We start from the raw sequence: 20,795 nt of genomic DNA, 5'->3' as shown, positions 1-20,795 counted from the left end.
GTAAGTGTTGATCAGTCCTGCACACCGGCTTGGAGGAATTTTAGCCCATTCCTCCATACAGAACAGCTTCAACTCTGGGATGTTGGTGGGTTTCCTCACCATAAACTGCTCACTTCAGGTCCTTCCACAACATTTCAATTGGATTAAGGTCAGGACTTTGACTTGGCCATTCCAAATCTCATCTCATCTCATTATCTCTAGCCGCTTTATCCTGTTCTACAGGGTCGCAGGCAAGCTGGAGCCTATCCCAGCTGACTACGGGTGAAAGGCAGGGTACACCCTGGACAAGTCGCCAGGTCATCACAGGGCTGACACATAGACACAGACAACCATTCACACTCACATTCACACCTACGGTCAATTTAGAGTCACCATTTAACCTAACCTGCATGTCTTTGGACTGTAGGGGAAACCGGAGCACCCGGAGGAAACCCACGCAGACACGGGGAGAACATGCAAATTCCACACAGAAAGGCCCTCGCCGGCCACGGGGCTCGAACCCGGACCTTCTTGCTGTGAGGCGACAGCGCTAACCACTACACCACCGTGCCGCCCCTCCATTCCAAATCATTTCCTTTATTTTTCTTTGACCATTCTTTGGTAGGACAACTTGTGTGCTTAGAGTCGTTGTCTTGCTGCCTGATCCACCTTCTCTTGAGATTCAGTTCATGGACAGGTGTCCTGATATTTTCCTTTAGAATTTGCTGATATAATTCAGAATTCATTGTTCCATCAATGATGGCAAGCCATACTGGCCCAGAGGCAGCAAAACAGGCCCAAATCATGATACTACCACCACCATGTTTCACAAATGGGATGAGGTTCTTATGCTGGAATGCAGTGATTTCCTTTCTCCAAACATAACGCTTCTCATTTAAACCAAAAAGTTCTATTTTGGTCTCATCTGTCCACAAAACATTTTTCCAATAGCCTTCTGGCTTGTCCACGTGATCTTTAGCAAACTGCAGACGAGCAGCAATGTTCTTTTTGGAGAGCAGTGGCTTTCTCCTTGCAACCCTGCCATGCACACCATTGTTGTTCAGTGTTCTCCTGATGGTGGACTCATGAACATTAACATTAGCCAATGTGAGAGAGGCCTTCAGTTGCTTAGAAGTTACCCTGGGGTCCTTTGTGACCTCGCTGACTATTACACGCCTTGCTCTTGGAGTGATCTTTGTTGGTCGACCACTCCTGGTGAGGGTAACAGTGGTCTTGAATTTCCTTCATTTGTACACAATCTGTCTGACTGTGGATTGGTGGAGTCCAAACTCTTTAGAGATGGTTTTGTAACCTTTTCCAGCCTGATAAGCATCAACAACACTTTTTCTGGGGCCCTCAGAAATCTCCTTTGTTCATGCCATGATTCACTTCTACAAACGTGTTGTGAAGATCAGACTTTGATAAATCCCTGTTCTTTAAATAAAACAGGGTACCCACTCACACCTGATTGTCATCCCATTGATTGAAAACACCTGACTCTAATTTCACCTTCAAATTAACTGCTAATCCTAGAGATTCACATACTTTTGCCACTCACAGATATGCAATATTGGATCATTTTCCTCAATAAATAAATAACCAAGTATAATATTTTTGTCTCACTTGTTTAACTGGGTTCTCTTTATCTACTTTTACGACTTGTGTGAAAATCTGATGATGTTTTAGGTCATATTTATACAGAAATATAGAAAAATTTAAAGGGTTCACAAACTTTCAAGCACCACTGTAAGAGTTACCCTCATCTTAACTGAGCAGCAAACTTTGCTACAGGTTTTATTTATGCAAAGTAGCAGTTAGCCTAAAATGAATATACTTGCTAGCAAAATGGCTGTTAGTTAGTTTCAATTACACACTATGACACTTAGCCAATAGTAGCTAGTGTACTAGCAAACGGCTACAGGTCAAACCTGACTAGTGGTTTTAATTACACTTGAGTAGTTAGCATAAATAGCTAATCTGCTATCGGGTTTGGCTACTGCTTTTAAGATAGAGATAAATGAATAGTAGTAAAATGGTTGTCAAGTCTTATACTATATATTTAGCTTGCAGTATATAACACTAGTGTTTATTGCTGGTGGTTTGCAATAAAGCTCAACCAAAACAGGAAATAAATATTTACATTTAAAAAACCTTAATGAATGTATGAAGTCTGTAACAAAGCATTTTTTTGAAAAATCTGTTGAACATAATGCATATTACAGATTATTTTATTTACATAGACGTGTGTCTCTCCATAAACTTTAATTGGCTAAGAACTGAGGGAGTGATGATGTAATATTAGTAGCTAGCAGTGGCTATTATTAATGTTCTGGCATGTTAGAAAATGTTCAGCACTTTGGAAAGCTCATATTGTGGATAAAGTCAAATATTATTAGCATTAAATACAGCTAATTATTTCTCGTCATCCATCCATCCATCCTGAAGCTGAACCCCCGCAAAGCAGCACGTCCCGACTCAGTCTCACCATTTACCCTGAAGCACTGTGCTGATCAGCTGTCTCCGGTGTTCACAGACATCTTCAATACCTCACTGGAGTTATGCCATGTGCCAGCCTGCTTCAAGGCCTCCACCATTACCCCCATCACCAAAAAGCTAAGGATCACAGGATTAAATGACTACAGTCCCATCACCCTGACTTCTGTGGTTATAAAATCCTTTGAGCGCCTTGTGCTTTACCATCGCAAAGCCATCTTTGACCTGCTCCTGGACCCTATGCAGTTTGCCTACAGACCCAATAGATCTGCAGACGATGCTGTCAGCATGGCTCTTCATTTCATCCTCCAGCACCTAGGCTCTCCAGGAACCTATTGCTAGGATCTTGTTTGTGGATTTCCGTTCCGCCTTCAACACTATCATCCCGGCTTTTCTGCAGGACAAGCTCTCCCAGCTGAGCATGCCTGGATTCACCTGCACTCTTCTTCCTGTACACCAACAGCTACACCTCCAATCATCAGTCTTTCAAGCTCCTAAAGTTCGCTGATGACACCACTCTCATTGGACTCATCTCTGATGAGGATGAGTCTGCCTACAGGTTCACCATCTGGTGTCCTGGTGCAGACAGAACAACTTGGAGTTTAAACGCTCTAAAGACAGTGGAGATGACTGTAGACTTCAGGAGGATCTCTCCCACACCCTCCCCCATCACCCTGTTTGACTCCTCAGTCACCTCTGTGAAGTATTTCCGCTTCCTGGGCACTATAATCACTCAGGACCTTAAGTGGGAGACATATACCTGCTCTCTCACCAAGAAAGCACAGCAGAGGATTTACTTCCTGCAGCAATTGAAGTTTGATCGGCCAAAGACAATGATGGTGCACTTTACACTGCCATCATCAAGCCCATCCTCACTTCCTCCATCATCGTCTGGTACGCTGCTGCCACTGCCAGGAACAAGGGCAGACTGCAGCGCATCATTCACTCTGCTGAGAGGATGATTGGCTGCAACCTTCTGTCTCTTCAGGACCTGTATGTGTCCAGGACTCTTTGGAGAGCAGAAAGGATTGTGGCTGACCCCTCTCACCCCGCACCCTGGGCACAAACTTTTCGAATTACTCCCTTCTGGTAGGAGGTTGTGGTCCATTAGAACCAAAACCTCACATCATAAGGCCAGCTTTTTCCCCACTGCAACTGGCCTCATCAATAAAGTCAGAGACCCCCACTGACTCTAACCTTAGACTTTCATTCTGTAACATTAATGCACTCTGTCTCTGAACTGCAATTTTGCACATTTCAAGGTCATGTCATACATCTCCATTCTGTGAACCTTTATTGCACATTCCGGCACATACTGTACAGCTTGGTTATTGACTTAGCCCATTACACATTATTCTCTTCCTTTCATGCATTCTTATCATATGTCTTCTCTATCTTCATCATGTGACCTATTTTTGCACATACTGGACATACTGTACAGTTTGGACTTCAACAACTCATGCACATAACCCTTAAATTTGTCCACTTTTCAAATTTGTATATTTCAGATTCTTCTATTTTTTATTCTATGTATATAGCTACTTTTGTCTTTGCTAAATTCTTCTATTTTAATGGTTTAAGCACCAGTCACCAAACCAAATTCCTTGCATGTGAGAACATACTTGGCAATAAACTTGATTCTGATCCATCCATTATCTACACTGCTTATCCGTCAGGCTTGTGGGGGAAGCTGGAGCCAATCCTGGCTGACTTCAGGTCACCAGTCTATCATAGGACTAACACAGAGATGAACAACCATCACACTAACATTCACACCTCTGGGGGATTTAGAGGAGCCAGCTGACTGAATTCACATGTCTTTGGACTGTTGGAGGAAATCAGGGCACCCAGAGGAAACCCACACAGGGACAAGGAGAACATACAAGCTCCATCCAGAAAGACCGCAGTCAGCCACGTGGTTCAAACCTTCTTGTTGTGAGCCAAGCAGCCATCATGCTGCCCTCCTTTTAACGTCTATGAATTGATTTCAGACTCCACAGCTTGTACAGTAATATGTTAAGTGTCTACTGAACATGTCACTGGTCAATGTGTTGAGGTTATATCAAGAAGCAGCCACCTTTGGGGCAAATACAGGGCAGACTTCCAGATTTCCATCCAGCAGGGTGTGATCAAGCAAAACACACTTTTTTTCAATTGATCCATCAATCCAAATTGTTGGATTGTTACAACAGTAACCATGTATTTCTTTCTTCTGAGAAAGGATCTGGACCATGAATTTATAATTAATAAATAATTTAAAATTTACATTTTTAAATTGATATGAACTTTCTTGATTGTAGTGGCACCTGTGTCATTGTGGTGGTTGTGTGTTTATTCATTACAATTTCAGTCTCTCGTTATGTTAGTTAAACTTCATAACAAAAGCTGACTCCTGTAGACTGAAAATAAACACAGGCCATAAGGTGAACCTCGAAAAGTCCTTCCGAAAAGGGATCCTGCTCCGACCTCTCTGAACCGCACACACTTCAGTTCATAAAAAAGAATGAGTTGTGGTAAGATTACAACAAAACAGTTCGCGTCACAGAATCACGCTCATTTCTTAAATCGCAACATTTAATGAAGAACTAGTATCTCCAAGGCGTATATACATATTCGGCAGGCGTAATAACACTTTGGCTCGCGAGAGGTGCCACGGTTGAAACGTCATCAGACTGGACGAATCGGGTAGCTGGTAACTACCAGCTGTGCTAGGTAAACAGAAGCAGCATGGCAGCCACCGGAGTAGCAGTGCTATCATCCAGCAGTACCGAAGAAGAAGAAAACTCGGCCGAAACTGTTTAAAAAACTAAATCTTCGACACGTAAGACTTGTTATATGCACATATCTTCTGTGAAGCATGAAAAAACACAGAATTTCACCAGCATACGGTGGAATACTTACCGAAACAGCCTTCGGCAGTGGCTGGAGTTGAGGGTGAGTGCAGAGACGAATCCGAACATTACAAACACTGTCTTGACTTGGATTTTGATAAAATTCCCGAAGACGCGGCTTTCCATCCCACATGTTACCGGAGGTTCATTGACAAGCGCGAAATTGAAAGAGCAAAAAGGCATCTCGTGCGAGAGAAAGAGCGTGGAGATGATAAACAAGACCCCCAGACCAGCGAGGCTATCCCTGCAACGGTGACTGGCACGACTCCGACAAGGAAACTTCGTTCCAGATCAAGCCTGCCCATCTCGAGCTCTGCCCCCGTCCTTCCTGCCATCTGTATAATATGCAAGAAAACCTGCAAATATCTCGTCAAGGCTGGCAGACGACAAAAAGAAGCTTTGTCAAAGACACAGACTTTAACCGCAGGTAAGCTAAAAGGCATCTCACCCTCATCCCCCACTACACAGTAGGTAGTCTATGCAAATGCATCCCATCCCCCAGCGCGCGCGCGCGCACACACAGAGAGAGTAGTTGAATGACTATCTACACTGCTACTGACTGCACACAATCTCCTTGCATTTGTCTAATTTGAATGTATGTGTGGATTTATAGTACATTGACGTACAGATGTATGGATGGCTGTATGAATATGGAAAGATGTCTATTGGTTGTACTTTTGTGGGTGTGGGTGTGAGTAAAATAACATCTCATCTCATCTCATTATCTCTAGCCGCTTTATCCTGTTCTACAGGGTCACAGGCAAGCTGGAGCCTATCCCAGCTGACTACGGGCGAAAGGCGGGGTACACCCTGGACAAGTCGCCAGGTCGTAAAATAACATTCCAATACATAACTTCCCCATGCCTATAATATTCCAATACCATAAATGACCAAAATGCAGTGTTTGAGTTAAGGACTGCCCCCCCCGTCTTAATGCCTGTTGCAAAGATTTTTGACAATAAAGTACACTTTGACTTTAATAGGGTAGTGTGTAGGTTTGTATGGATGTCATAGTATGTCTGTGTGCTTTGATGTTAATATGCCACTGAATACCAGTCCACCAGGAAAAATTAAGTCTGACTGTTTGTCTGCCTATCTATCCATCCTTTTTTCTTTTCTTTTGTACAGACTTGTGCAGGTGTTCCAGCTGTTCGAACACAAAGGAAACAGAAGAGAAAGATGATAACTGCCCTGACACTGACAGTGAGGAATAGCATGTCATGTGGTTTTTACCTCTATGGAATACCTCTATGGAATCATTGATATCATTATCATTCATTTTATTATGATGTTTATTTATATATGTATATAAGTTTATGCCAGTCAATGTATACTTATGATTTTTTTATGTGTTGTATATAGTTGAGTGAATAAATGAACAAATGAATACCTGAATGTTCCTTATCATTGATAATTAGAATTATTTCCATTTATTGATAAAAATGACAACATGAAAAGGTCTACCTTATCACCCACTTGCATCATTGTTCTTTGTGCTATAAATAAAGCACTGTTTGGAATCCATTTAGCCCACTTTAGAAATACATGAATGGTTATCACTGATAATTAAATTGTTTCCATTTATTGATCAAAATGACAACATGAAAGGTCACTTGCATCATTGTTCTTCATGCTATAACTAAAGCACTATTTAGAATCCATTTGGCCCACTTTAGAAATACATGAATGATCATTATCATTGATAATTAGAATTATTTCCATTTATTGATCAAAATGACAACATGAAATGTCTGCCTTTATCATCCACTTGTTCTTCGTGCTATAAATAAAGCACTGTTAAGAATCAATTTGGCCCACTTTAGAAGGATATTTTGGGAGATTCCTTTATGTTGGTTACATTTGACAACACCAGGCAGGCTGTCATTTTTCCAGTTTGTTGTCGTAAATCGGCTACGCAGTTGGTTTAGCGCGGTCATGTGGTGTCTCGTGACATCAAAATCGCATTCAGCTCTGAGGAAAATAGTTCTTCAGAAAATGTCTCGATTTAAAAAACGAGTGCGATTCTGTGACGCAGAAAGTTTACTATAAGTGTAACATAACTTGGTCCTTTTTATCAGCTAAAGAGCATGTGGTTCAGAGACGTCGGAGCGACCTAAAACGAAAACGGGGTTCACCTTATGGTCTAACAGTAAAGGCACACAGACCTGGCGGTAGACTATAGCTGGTGATTATACGGAACGCTCGTTTAGAGGAGGAGGACGTACCGCTGGGTGGGTCCCAGAGCTGTCGGCGGCTTGTTTTGTTTGGCGGCAATTCAACGAAGAAGAAGAAACAAGGCGTGCAGTAAGCCACAGGAAGACATTTAACTGTACAGTGAATGTGAAGTGGTCATGGCAGAAAAGTCAGATGGTTGTTTAAGAAATAATGACGTTAATGTGAATGAGGATATGTTTTGGGAAGAAGCCAGTCGAATTAGGAAACTGTCAGATAGAGATAGCAATGGAGACGAGTCTGGAAAATATGTTATCAAAAGAACCAAGGTTGATAGAAAGATGTCTAAGGGGTCAAGCGAAGAAGTATGGAAAGTTATGGTAGTTTTTGAACAAAAAGGAGGGCCAGATTTACATCCAATCCACATTACTATGGCAATTGAGAGAGAAATTGGAAAGATAAATCACGCCAGATTCATGGGAAATGGGAGGCTTTTGATTTTTGCTAAGACTGAAGAGCAGCGAAATAGCATCCTGATGAAGGAGTCACTTAACAAACTTAAAATTACCTCACATATTCCAGGGGCAGCATCTAAAGCTAGAGGTGTCATAACAGGAATACCAACATCAGTCTTAATGGAAGAGATCAAGGAGAATCTGGCAAGGTATGCAATAACTGATGCTAAACGCCTGACCAAGGGAAAAGAAAAAACTGAAAGTACATCAATTTTATGAAGCTTCAGTAAAGACTTGCCGACTTGAGTTCAGATGGGATATATGTCTTACATGGTCCGTGAATACATTCCACCTCCATTGCGGTGTTTTAAATGCCAAAGATTTGGTCATGTGGCAGGGCAATGTAGAGGTAAAATAAGATGTGCAAAATGTGGTGGTGAACACGAATATGGTCAGTGTGGGGAAACTGTATTAAAGTGTTGCAATTGTGGAGGGCCACACAGTGCTGCATATGGTGGTTGTGAGAAGCAAAAGGAGGCCAAAGAAATACAGAAATACGGAGTTACATACAAGACTTCTTATGCAGGTGCCATTAAGATAGTTAAGAAGGATAAGAAAGTTACTAATGTTCCTAGTTCACCAGAACAATCCACTTGGAGCCAGTTTGATAACACGCTAAGACTGAAAAACAGAGTTCAATTAGAAGGGAATCCTCAACATGTTAACAGGCCTAGGCCTATTCCAGCTTCAGTTACATGTAAGTGTGAATGCAAAACAAAAATCACAAAAGAAACACTACTTGTGGATAAGAATGAATTCATTGCGTTTATTTGCACAGTGATGAACACAGCACTACAACACTCAAGGAAAAGTGACAGGATTAAATCAATTGTTGACATTGCCAATGATTTTTTGGGGCCTATGAGTAAAGCTGATGTAATTCATGAAATGATAAATCTTAAATATGGACAGACTCAAGGTAATTGAATGAATTATGGTTCTTTTCATTTTACAATGGAATGCAAGGAGTTTATTAGCTAATGGACAAGAATTCAAAAGTTACATTCAAAATTTGACAGATAAACCTGATATGTATTCAGGAGACATGGTTGAAACCACACCTAGATTTTATCATCAAAGGCTTTAAAGGCATTAGATTTGATAGAAGTAATGAGAGAGGTGGTGGATGTACGACATTCATAAAAGATGGGATTCCTTACAGACGTATTAATATACAGAGGTGGAAAGTAACGAATTACATTACTCGCGTTACTGTACTTGAGTAGCTTTTTTGTGTACTTATACTTTTTCAAGTAATTTTTAAAGAGTGTACTTTTACTTTTACTTAAGTATGTTTTCTTTTAAGTAGTGTACTTCGGTACATTTTACATCACAACCGTTACTGAGTAAAAAAATAAATAAATAAAAAATAAAAAAGGCTAAAATGGAGAAGGGGAAATGCGTTCTGGAAATGAATCATGGGAAGGACAGTTGTCGCGCGCGCGAGTCTCACACAGACGATGGCGGACATGCACCGGCGCTTTAAGGGGGGGGGGGGCTTCGGGGGGCTCAAGCCCCTGGGCCACAGCCAATCAGGGGCCTTGTAATATTAATAAAATAATAAACTGTCGGAATCGTGGGCCTACATTAATGTACGGATAGAAATAAGGTTAGAAATAAAGGAGTGCACAGTAGCCTGCTGTAAGAGACATGGTGGATGTGGTTCGCGAAACGAACACCCACAACTGTACCAGAATAAAATGTAACAAAATGTAACGTCACGCACGAAAGCACGCCAAAGACTGCAGACTACTGAGACACAAATTTAGAGGCTTTGAAAGATGAAGCGTTCACATGTTAGCGGGGCGCATAAAAGGAAAAAAAGAGAGAGATGCAGGTAATGATAGAATCGTTGCCTAAAGTCACAGACTTTTTTAAGGTAAGGATCACCAATCTGTTCAGAATATCAGCTACTTATCAGTTATCAGCCTACCAGCAGCTAGGCTATGTGCAGCTAGGCTAGATATGCTATGATCTGTCCAACAGTACAATAAATCAGTTGTGATTTGAATACGTGTTGTGTGATTTGAGTTATAATCCTGTTAGTATAATAGCATATTTCAATGGGGATAATAAAATGTCTAAAACGGCATCTACTGAAGAAATTGATGAAAAGATTGTAGCCTATAATGTTCACAGTTCGGGCAGCAGACAGAGTAAGCATACTGAGGGGAATAGCAATACAAAGCTAGCGCAGATCCACATTTCTCGCTAGCTGTGTTGGGTGTGTTGTTAACCCGTGTGGATTTAAGTGAAATACTTGAGAAGTTCTGTGGTCAAGACAATGTTTTAAGGTAAGGACGCTTGATTATTAATGTTTGCCCGCCGTGGCTTGTTGTTGACGAAAGGCCCACATGATTTTGCCTTATGCAGCTACTGCTAGCATCATGCTTTGAACTAGGTTAAGCTCATTTGCGCTAAAGGATGGGTTTATTGAAGGACTTTGATGTAGCTAGTTTCTTTTTAAAAAATCGTATGCTCAAAACAGTATGCCCGTGTTCATCATGTTTAACTTTTTTCTTGATGGAGTGCGTGAAATATTGTTGCAAGTGGTATTTCGATGCAGTCATGTCAAAAAGGCAGTTGAATGCACGGTCTTCTTCAAGGAGAAGGAAGACTTGCATGATGCTTGAACATAGATCGGTAAAATAGACCCTAGTAGGACTTGGTTTCGTGTATTTCGGTCTGTAGAGTTATGAGTTTGGCCGCTGTCCATGGTGTTTACATTTCATGTGGCCGCCGAGCCAAGTACCTTCATCATCATCATCATGTTCCCCTGTCAAAAGTTAAACTCTCTAGGGGTGCTTCTGCTGTAGCAGTTGCAGCAGTTGCTCAAAGTTTGATTTGTCCATCATCATACGTCTTATCTGTTGGGTGTCTATGCCCAGCAGATTTTCCCATTTCGTCCATTTGTAACCATTTTTGTCAAACAGGAGCTGCTTTTGCACTTGGTTATTGCCCATCCGGCAAACGTGAGCAATATATTTTAGTTGTTGTACGTAGCAGGATAGTTTTATATCCTGGGTTCCTGTCAGTTTCCGGAGGTCAGCATTGGACATCTTGTAGCTCCAGTCTATATCTTCATTTGTAGTGTTCTTTTGGTCAGGGGCATTCTTTCGTTTATATCCACCTTTAATCATTTTCCTTAGGAAGCCGTGCCACACTACCTCAATTTTGTGAATTTCACTGGATGATAGTTGCCATGCCTGTGTGCTGTACAGGAGGCGAGATCGAACGCATGCCACTAGGAACTTTATACGGGTTTTTAGTAGTATTCGGTGGTCGGTTAGAACGTGTTTCAGTTCATTCCATTTCATGAATGCAGCACTTATCCTAGCATGCAGGAAGTGTGAGGATTCATCACAGTTGCTGACATTATAACCAAGATATTTAAAGGTGCGGACGTTTTTAATATTAGTGCCGCCAAGGGAAATGATACTTGGTTTACATTTGATATCCTCATTGACGTTAAAAGCCATTGTTTCTGTTTTGACATATGATATTTGTAAACCAAAGCGGGTGTAGGTCTTATCATACAACTGAAGAATATTCTGAAGCTCCTCGATGGATCCAGCGAGTATGGCCTGATCATCTGCGTATAGAATCTCTGTTATGCAACCCTCTCCTGATGCTCATGCTTTCGTACGCATTTCTCTTGTGGATACCTCATTTGGAATGCAATATCTGAACTTGAAGCCTGTATCTGGGTACAGTTTTGATATCTCATGCTGTGCAATCCTGACAGCAAAGTCCATATAGACATTAAAAACTGATGGCGATTCTAGGGCACCTTGTCTTGCAGTGAATGTTTGTTTTCATGCCGCCGAGCTATTTTTATGTATTTTATTTTTTAAAAGGACTTGTCTGTAGGTGTGTGTGTTTTATGTTTACAACACATAGGTCTACATTAGCGCACGCGCGCTTGTGTGGTTATCTCTGGTCATGCCCCTGCGTGAAAGTTACGCAGTATCACTGTCCTGTCCGTGGTAATAATCAGAACTGGCTCTGTAATGATAATGCGCGCGTTCTTCTCTCCCTCTGTGGTCGGATGTGTTGATCGATGTGAGCGTGGGCCTTGCGCAGCTACGCTGAGCCAAACGTAACCTATCGTAGGCTTCTAGGCTAATTACGCGCTTACACTGTAAATGCTTGACACGTATTGCAAATAAAATAAGAGTGTTTTCCTGGCCAATGGTAAGGGTAGGCTTGACAGGTAGCCTATGAGGGGCCTAGCCCCTGGGCCACGGGTGTTGATAAAGCGCCCCTGCGGACATGGAGGAGACCGAGGAACCTGTGGTGGACGACCCTGCAGAAAACGCAATTTCTTCCAGTAATGAAGTGCACCCCTGGCCCTACATACGTGATCACTTCAGCTTCGTAGAGAAAAGGGGTGACAGTTTCATTATGCAATGCAGATTATGTGTGCCCAAGAAGACAACCATTGCGGCATACAAAAATTCGATGTCTAATCTGCGCAAGCATGTTGAGGTAAGTATTGTCATTGGCATCATAATCACGGGCGCAGATAGAGGGGGGGACGGGTGGGATTCGTCCCACCCAGATTTAAATTCACCTCGTTCGGTCCCCCCCACTTATAGGGAGGAAAAAACGTCTATGCTGTCTTTCTTTGCATAAGGCAAACCTCACGGAAAAATCAAAAGACTAATTACCATTCGGTTTATTGAGGTGCACAGCAGTGTATACATAGTTGCAACAACTCACATAAAACAAAACAAAGACTGATATTCGGTTGGTTGAGCTGCGCAGACTGCACAGGTTTCGAGCTCGAGCTTGGTTGCTATGGTTACCCACAACAAGTTTGACAGGCATATTGGGGTTGGTTTGCTGGCAGCTTTGTCCCCCCCAGTTTTTTGTCCCCCCCAGTTTTTTGTCCCCCCCAGTTCAAAAAACGTATCTGCGCCCCTGATCATAATGTTTCCTTTCCATAGTAAAACCGACAATAGGCTGGTTATATTCCAAAAATAGTGGATGGCATTGCTAATGTTGAAGTAGCAACCTGTTGGTACTGTAACATAACGGTAACTAGTCTGTTATTCGGTTGGCTAATCATGCAAGCAAGTTAGCTCGCCAACCTGATGTGATCAGTCCTCCTACCATTCTACATCCAACAGGCCAGAAAGGAATACTAAGCAAAACAAATAATGTTTGAATTGAATTGTTCAATAACACACAGTGCACACAGGCAAGCTACGAGATTTCGGTGCAACATTTCACTTTCATATTTCGTGTATAATGCTTTGTGTGTGGTCAGGGCTATGTAAATGACATGACTGTGTGTATTGACCTTTTTTGTTTGTCTCAGTTTTAATGCAGCATTATCCTAAGCATTCAATTTGATACACTTCCTTTAAATAAAACATCTGGGTTGAGATGTACATATATCCTTGTTTCCTCTTCTTTTTCATTTTTGCACAACACAATGGAGGCAGAAAACACCCATTGTTAAAAGTAACGTTTTACTTTTACTCAAAGTACATTTTAAATGATCTACTTTTTACTTTTACTTGAGTAGATTTTTTGTCTGGTAACTTTACTTGTACTTAAGTAAAATTTCATCAGAGTAACAGTACTTGTACTTGAGTATAATATTTTAGTACTCTTTCCACCTCTGTTAATATAGATAAAGAACATGAATGTATTATCACAGAAATATTTAATGGGCCTAAGGAAATATATAGTGTTGTTAACTATTATAACCCATGTAAAAGTTTAACAACTGACATGCTAAACAATATCTTTGAGAAAAAACATCCTGAAATATGGTGTGGTGACTTTAATGCCCACAACAGCTTATGGGGTAGTAAACATACAGACATGAATGGCTTAGCAGTTGAAGAAATGGCCAATGACAGAATGTTAGTTTGTTTAAATAATGGTTCTGGTACTAGGATCAATATTTATAAGAATGAGACATCTTGCATTGATTTAACCTTAGTTGACAGAAGAATTGCTTATAGATGTAGGTGGGATGTAGATCAATCAACTAATATTGGAAGTGATCATTTTCCAATATGGTGCAAAATGGATATGGAGTTTAAGATTGATCCAAATTATATACATCACAAATGGGTGTTTAGCAAAGCTAATTGGGATGAGTTTAAAGAAATCTCTGAAGATATGCTTTCAATGATACCAGAAGTTGATCAAAACGTGAATGATATGAATAGTAGCATAAGCTCTCTTATATACTTTGCAGCAAGCCAAAGTATTCCAATTAGTGAAGGTAAAAAGAATAAAAGAAATGTACCATGGTGGGATGATAAATGTACTGAAGCAATTAAAGAACGAAATAAAGCTTTTAAGATCCTGTGTAAAACATTAACATCTGATAATCTTTTGAATTATCAAAAGAAAAAAGCCATAGTCAGGAAAGTTATTAAAGAAGCAAAAAGAGAATCCTGGAGGCAGTTTTGTTCAACAATAGGTAGAGAAACTACAGTAAACCAAGTATGGATGATGATTAAAAAGATGACCGGAAGATATAAACCATCACATATCCCTGTGCTAATGGAAAGTGATAATCAATATGTTGCTGATTCTGATAAAGCGAACCTTTTAGGTAAAACCTTTGCAGATATCCATAAAGGTAACCATTTGGAAGAATGTTTTAAGAAAAGGAAAAAAGAAGTCCTGAAAGTAAATAAAGATACTCTAGTCATGAAGGAACCAAACATGTCCAGCATGGATGCTGAATTTAATATATCAGAATTAAAAATGGCTTTAAATAACACTGCATATTCTGCTCCAGGCAGTGATTACTAATGTTATGCTATGTTTAGGCAATTACCTGATGAAGTTCTACAAATGATTATTAATCTATTTAATAAAGTATGGAATGAGGGTAAACTACCAAATGTATGGAAAAGATCTACAATCCTCCCATTTAATAAGCCCAGAAAGGACCCAAGCAACCCAGGGAATTATAGACCAATAGCTCTCACCTCACATTTAGGGAAACTGATGGAGAAAATGATTGTGTCAAGATTAAATTACTATTTAGAATATAATTGTTCACTTCACAGCTATCAAACTGGATTCAGGAAACAGAAATCAACAACTGATGCATTAATCAAACTTACTAATGAAATTGAAAAAGCATTGGTTATGAAGGAGGCAATAGTAACAGTCTTTCTAGATATAGAGAAAGCTTATGATACCATGTGGTGGGAAGGATTATTAATAAAATTAGGAAAATTTGGATTTAATGGGAAGATGTACAACTACATATTAGACTTTCTTTCTCAACGTACCTTAAGGGTCAGAGTGGGTGAAGCTGTTTCAGAAGAATTTACTGTTGAAAATGGAATACCCCAAGGGAGTGTCATTAGTCCAATACTTTTTAACATTATGATTAATGATATTTTTGAGAAATTGGGTGAAATGAATGAAGGTTTACTATATGCAGATGATGCTGTTATATGGAAAAGGGGACGTAACATATCGCACATTACTGAATCAATCCAGAAGGACATACACATCCTAGAACAATGGGGGATAGATTGGGGTTTTAAGTTCTCTGTTCAAAAATCTCAAGTCACATACTTTACAAGAAAGAAAGTTCCAGAAAATTTTAAAGCAATGCTCTATAATCATATTATTGAAAGGGGGAATGCATTTAAATATCTAGGTATGTGGTTGGATAGTAAACTGACATGGAAACTACATATTGAACATGTTGAAACTAAATGCAAAAAGGTACTGAACTTGATGAGGATGATATCTGGTCTTTCCTGGGGAGCAGACAAACAATCTTTGCTGAATATTTATAAAGCATTGATAAGATCAGCTATTGATTATGGTTGTATTACATATAGCTCAGCTTGTAAAACATCCCTTCTGAAGCTGGAAAGAATACAATTAAAGCTATTAGAATAGCTTTGGGTGCTATTAAAACAACTCCTGCATGTGCTCTTCTGGTGGAGTCAGAAGAAACCCCACTTAATTTAAGATTTAACAAGCTTTCTTTAATGTATTGGGTCAGACTGCAGGGCAGTATTAACAATCCAGCCATATCAGTACTTAAAGATTGCTGGGAATATTACAAGAAGCATAATGGGTTTGGGTGGACCATTGCAAACCAGTATGGTTTGAAGGAATTAACATACAGCCCTGCATTAGCTTTAAGTGGTGTCTCTCCATGGATTTTGCCTACCCCGAGGTTAATATAGAACTGCTAGAGGCAAAGAAAGATTATCCAAATCAAAAGAGTTTTGCATCATTTTGCAAACAATACTTGACTTCTTCATTCTATGGATATCTCCAAATTTATACTGATGGATCAAAAGATGTATTAAGTGGTAAATGTAGCATTGGAATTTATATTCCAGAATTCAAAAAAAACATATGGCTATAGACTGAATAATTTCCTATCAGTTTACTCAATTGAAATGGCTGGAATTCTTTCTGCATTAAGATGGATTGAAGAAATCAAACCACTCAAGTCAGTTATATGTACAGATTCAATGTCAGTTTTACAAAGTTTTTTATCAGGTAACTCAACAATGGAAGACTTAGTAATTGAAGTTAAACATCTCTTAGCTCACATAAGGAATATGGGACTTACTATTGAGTTTTGTTGGATACCAGCCCATATAGGAATTAAAGGCAATGAAATAGCAGACCACATAGCCAAAGAATCCATTGATAAAGAACAGATAGACATTCATATTCCACTGGGAAAAGGAGAAGCTAAAGCTTTAATTAAAACAGAGATTATGAAAAGATGGCAAAAAGAGTGGGAAACAGAACCCAAAGGTAGACAATACTTTAATATGCAGAGTCAGGTAGGGGGGAAAAGAATAACGTCAATGGGATTTAACAGAAATGAGGAGGTAGTATATACAAGATTAAGACTGGGACACACAGGTCTTAATGCAACATTACAGATATTAGGTAAAAGTGATGGTCTTTGTCAAGGATGTAGAGTTAAGGAAGATGTTGAGCATGTTTTATTTCATTGTAGTAAATACAGTTATCAAAGACAGAAATGGTTGGAGCTTGAAACAGGTTCAGACATACACAACGTACTAAAGGAAGAAGGAATACAGCGAAATAGAATTAAAGCACTAATCATTTATCTTAAGGATACAGGTCTAATGAAAAGAATATAATTTTTTTTTTTTGTAGCCTAGTAATCTGACATAGAATCTGTCCAGCCCCTTCACACACTCCTGTACAGTAGGTGGCGATATACACAGATTGTGATAATCTGCCATTAAAAAGAAGAAGAAGAACACAGACCTGGCTCTGCTCCTCTGAATCAGATGCCTCAGATGCTGGTTTATCCTCAAGAACACACTTAACTCTTGACTATGTCAAGAAACATGTACTGGAGATTGTCCTTTTTATTCACGTTCATTCTCTCAATCACAGACGGTTCACAAGCCCTAATAGCAGAGTTTGAAGGAAAACCTCGCCGTATCCTGCTGCCTCAGTGAAACTGTTCCTGGAAGAAAAGCACAATGACTCTCCTGAGCTCTCTGACTGCAATGCATTTTTGATTAGACGTTTCTGTGGATATGCAACAGCACCGGGACACATTGAACCTGGAACTGCAAGGGAAACCTGCCTGACCTGGTGCAAACAGTTTGTATTTATCACCAACAAAAAACAAGAAGGACATGTTTAAAAAACAAGAAGGACTGATTAAAAAACCTGACCTTGATCCCTGTCAGCTGTCCAATTATCGGCCAATATCAAACCTCCCCTTTATCTCCAAGATCCTTGAAAAAGCTGTGGCACAGCAGTTATGCTCATATTTACATAGGAATAACATCCATGAAATGTATCAGTCAGGATTTAGACCTAATCATAGCACAGAGACAGCTTTGGTTAAAGTAGTAAATGACCTACTGTTGGCGTCTGATCAGGGCTGTGTCTCGCTACTTGTGTTGCTTGACCTTAGTGCAGCATTTGATACCATTGATCATTCCATTCTTCTGGATAGACTAGAAAATGTTGTGGGAGTTAAAGGAACAGCCCTCTCCTGGCTCAGCTCTTATTTAACTGATCGTTATCAGTATGTTGATATAAATGGTGATATTTCTAGACGTACTGAGGTAAAGTTTGGTGTTCCACAAGGTTCTGTCTTGGGTCCACTGCTTTTTTCTTTATATATGTTACCTCTGGGTGATATTATTCGTAAACATTGTATTAGTTTCCACTGTTATGCTGATGACACATCATGTTTCTGCAAAACCTGATGAGAGACACCAGCTTAATAGAATTGAGGAATGTGTAAAGGACATTAGACACTGGATGCTTATTAATTTCCTTCTGCTTAACTCTGACGACTGAAGTACTTGTACTAGGACCACATGCAGCTAGAAGTAAGTTTTCTGATTACATAGTAACTCTGGATGGCCTTTCTGTTTCTTCGTGTGCAGCAGTAAAAGACCTCAGAGTGATTATTGACCCCAGTCTTTCATTTGAAACTCACATTGATAACATTACCCGGATAGCTTTCTTTCATCTCAGAAATATTGCTAAGATAAGAAATTTAATGTCACTACATGACGCGGAAAAACTAGTTCATGCTTTCGTTACCTCCAGGTTGGATTATTGTAATGCTTTACTGTCTGGATGTTCCAATAAGTACATAAACAAGCTCCAGTTAGTTCAAAATGCAGCAGCAGCAAGAGTCCTTACTAGAACTAGAAAACATGACCACATCACCCCTGTTTTATCCACACTGCATTGGCTCCCAATCAAATTTGGTATTGAATATAAAATACTACTATTGACCTTTAAAGCACTGAATGGTCTCGCACCACAGTACCTGAGTGAACTTCTGCTCCTCTATGACCTGCCACGCCTACTTAGATCAAAAGGTGACATCAGGGGGCAGAGCCTTTTCTTACAAAGCCCCACAGTTATGGAACAGCCTTCCAAGTAGTGTTCGGGAATCAGACACAGTCTCAGTGTTTAAGTCTAGGCTGAAAACATATCTGTTTAGTCAAGCCTTTTGTTAATGGTGTTTATGAGGTAAAGGTGTAGATCTGGAGGGTCCTCAGACATAGAGTGTTTTGGTAAACTGGGATGTATGGATGCTGTCAGTTCCCACTCGCTTGCTCACTCGAGTTTGTTGATGGTGTAGTGGCTGGCTGCTTTATGTCCTGGGGCTCCTTCATGCCTGTGTTGCCTTCTGGCTCTCCCCTTTTAGTTATGCTGTCATAGTTAGTTGCCGGAGTCCCTGCTTGTACTCAGTGCAATGTGTATACTGTTCCTATTTATTCAGGTGACATTGGGCATACCTACAACCTGTGTTCCCCCCCCCCCAAATCTGTCCCTCTGAGTTACATGTTGGTCCTGGGATCGAGATGCTGACCTCTTCTGCTCCTCGGACCTGTCTTATCCATCCTGGTGCCCTGTGTCTGGTTGGAGTCTCATCGCATCGCTCCTGTGGAGGACGGCCCCATGAGGACAGTTGAAAGTCACACTTGGAGGACGCTCTGGACTCTTACAGTAATGCTTTTATGGCTGAGGACTACAGTTGACTTACTAACTTTAGGACTGCAGTTGTCATGAACAGTTTTGCACTCAAGTTTCCATCAATGAAGAGTTTATAACATCAACAAAACTGACTTCTTGTTAAAACGGTTAATATCATAGTCATGCTGTCTGTTGTTGCCCAAATGAGGATGGGTTCCCTTTTGAGTCTGGTTCCTCTCTAGGTTTCTTCCTCATGTCATCTGAGGGAGTTTTTCCTTGCCACCGTTCCCACAGGCTTGCTCATTGGAGATAGATTAGGGATAAAATTAGCTCATGTTTTAAGTCGTTCAAATTGTGTAAAGCTGCTTTGCGACAATGTTTATCGTTAAAAGCGCTATACAAATAAACTTGACTTGACTTGACATGTGATAGCAGGATTGATATGACCATGAACCTTACTGTTAAACCATAGGCTATCTGAAAGGCTGATCTTCAAGTACAAGAGTATTTTTCTATATATAGATGAGTGACAAAGAAAAAAAACCAAGTGTGTTAGTAAAATGTTGGGCCACCATAAGTATATTATAGCTTCTACACATTTTTGTAACTGTTCTTAAGGGTTGAATGCCATTCTTGCAAATGATATTCCCTCAGTTGGAGTGTTGATGCTGATGGTGGTCCAACACATCGCTCCAAAATCTCCCATGGGTGTTAAATTAGGTGGAAATCTAGTGACTGTGAAGGCCACAGTATATGATTGATGTGATTTTTCAGTCAGCCCTTGTGCCCTGTGGATGACTTGAAGATCCTTCTAAAAGACACCTGTCCCACTAGGATAGAAGGTGATCAGTCAGAATATTTTCAATGAATTTACCCTTAGGTAGACCCAAACCATGTCAGAAAAATAATGTTGAACATTAGAATTCATAATACATACCAATTTTTTATATAGTAGGCTAGTATGGAATGATATTAAAATAAAATGTACAATATATAATAATCAACTGTAACTTCCTTTCAGGAAGACTGGAGCACTCTTTCAGGTGTTCCTGCAACAGACTGACCCATGAAAGCACTAAATGCTGAATAAACAAACAATACAACGGCCAGGAGAAATGTTTGGTCCTAGTACATATTGCAGTTGGGTTTATCATGACAAATTCAGATAAACTTATCTACACCAACAGTCAACAATAAGACATAATAAGCACTGGGTAATAATAACACTGGGTAACATTTTAAATCCATATGCACAACAAACACAACACACTGCTACGACACAATTTTCCAAATG

The 20,795-nt window shown here is 40.1% G+C and overlaps 1 protein-coding gene across 4 annotated transcripts in view; it reads left to right on the top strand.

Annotated features, from left to right (window-relative positions):
• Nucleotides 1–20,795, top strand: part of LOC132894151 (adenosine receptor A2b-like) — a 53,573-nt gene that overhangs the window by 27,606 nt on the left and 5,172 nt on the right. The window contains exons 1-2 of one of the 4 annotated variants that reach the window (XR_009655624.1): nt 1,712–5,790; nt 6,492–6,769. The exons of 1 other annotated variant lie outside the window; for it this stretch is intronic. The gene's annotated coding sequence lies outside the window, so the exon portion shown is untranslated. Of the gene's footprint in view, nt 1–1,711; nt 6,770–20,795 lie in introns of those variants that run through there. 2 more of the 4 variants (XR_009655623.1, XM_060933546.1) reach the window with 2 other exon arrangements.

This window comes from Neoarius graeffei, chromosome 11 (genome assembly GCF_027579695.1).
Source record: "Neoarius graeffei isolate fNeoGra1 chromosome 11, fNeoGra1.pri, whole genome shotgun sequence".
In the NCBI taxonomy this organism is placed as follows: Eukaryota; Metazoa; Chordata; class Actinopteri; order Siluriformes; family Ariidae; genus Neoarius; species Neoarius graeffei.
This window is presented reverse-complemented; position numbering and strand designations above follow the sequence as displayed.